Source organism: Piliocolobus tephrosceles, chromosome 15 (assembly GCF_002776525.5).
Source record: "Piliocolobus tephrosceles isolate RC106 chromosome 15, ASM277652v3, whole genome shotgun sequence".
Classification (NCBI taxonomy): Eukaryota; Metazoa; Chordata; class Mammalia; order Primates; family Cercopithecidae; genus Piliocolobus; species Piliocolobus tephrosceles.
Genome location: NC_045448.1, coordinates 91,688,544 through 91,689,938, shown reverse-complemented (window position 1 = coordinate 91,689,938; position 1,395 = coordinate 91,688,544). Strand labels below are relative to the sequence as shown.

At 42.0% G+C, this 1,395-nt stretch overlaps 1 gene segment (V, D, J or C); it reads left to right on the top strand.

The window, feature by feature from the left end:
* Positions 1-1,395, top strand: part of LOC111534338 — a 783,107-nt gene that overhangs the window by 174,602 nt on the left and 607,110 nt on the right.

Here is a 1,395-nt window from a genome sequence, read left to right as displayed (position 1 = left end):
TATCTATCTATCTATCTATCTATCTATCTATCTATCTATCTATCTATCTCTCCAGTTAGGTGTATAAAACACACACACACACACACACACACACACACACACCTGTACTTCAATATGCATTATCTGTTAACTCTTAGGACAGCCCATGTTACACAGAATGCTCCATTTCACAGAGGAGGAAACTAATGATCAGGTGTCATGGGTTGTTTCCTCAAAATCACATGGACAGAAAGTTTTGGGGCTGGGATTTGAACCCAGGTTTACTTGACTATTATGTTCCTTCCACATGACCCTGTTCATCTCATAGACCAGCTCATGGCCTATAATGAGAGAGAAAAACCATAAAGAAGGTGGGAAATCTTCAGTTCTCTGCTGCCTCTGTCTCACACCATGATGATTCTAGTCTTAAACTAGCCCCATATGTAGTTCTCTCTACAAAACACAACCATCAAAGCCCTTACAAACTGTAAACAACTTTATTTTGGATTTGGGAGCAGGGATATACCTTGTATCCCCCTGGTCCCCTCTATATCACCTCTTTTTCTTCTGTTCTCTCAGACTCGGTTTGTCCCTCTTAGACTGTGTCCTAAAAATCTAGTTTGCCCTCCAAATATGAAATCAGATAATACCCCCCGCCCCATCATATATTGTGAGAGCTGAATGCTAGACTCACAGGTACTGAGATTATACAAGAGCTAATCAAAGGATTTGACCCAAGGGATTTTCTGTCTTAAAAAAATTCTGGCACTACCTCTCCTGCTTACAATAAAATGTTCTCCAACTCTTGTCACAATTGACACCAAATGACAACAAATTGGAGATACGTGGGAAAAACAGAGGACAACCATGCAGGAAGATATCAGGAAGATAAAAGTCATTTCTTATGCTTGCATTAGTTTTGTATTCCTGTAACAAATTAGCATGACCTTACTGGCTGCACAGAACACAAATTTATTATTTTACAGTTCTGGAGGTGAGAAGTCTCACTGAGCTAACATCAAGGAGTTAACAGGGCGGTATTGCTTCTGGAGGCTCCAGGGGAGAGAATCTAATTTCTTGCTTTTCATCTTCAAGATGCTCCAACATCCCTGGCTCCATGGGATAGAGCAGCCCTCCATCACTGCAGCAGCCCTCCATCCTTCCTCCATCACTGCAGCAGCCCTCTCCACTGTCCCAACTCCTCTCTGACTGCCAAGTGGGAAATAGATTCTTCAGTACACCGATGCTCTCAGCTTCTGATGGTGTTACCGTCCATAAACCCATTGTAAGGTGAAACCACTGTAAGTCAAAAATGCATTTAAATCACCTAACCGCCTGGCTAACTTTTTTGTATTTTTTTAGTAGAGACGGGGTTTCACCTTGTTAGCCAGGATGGTCTTGATCTCCTGACTTCGT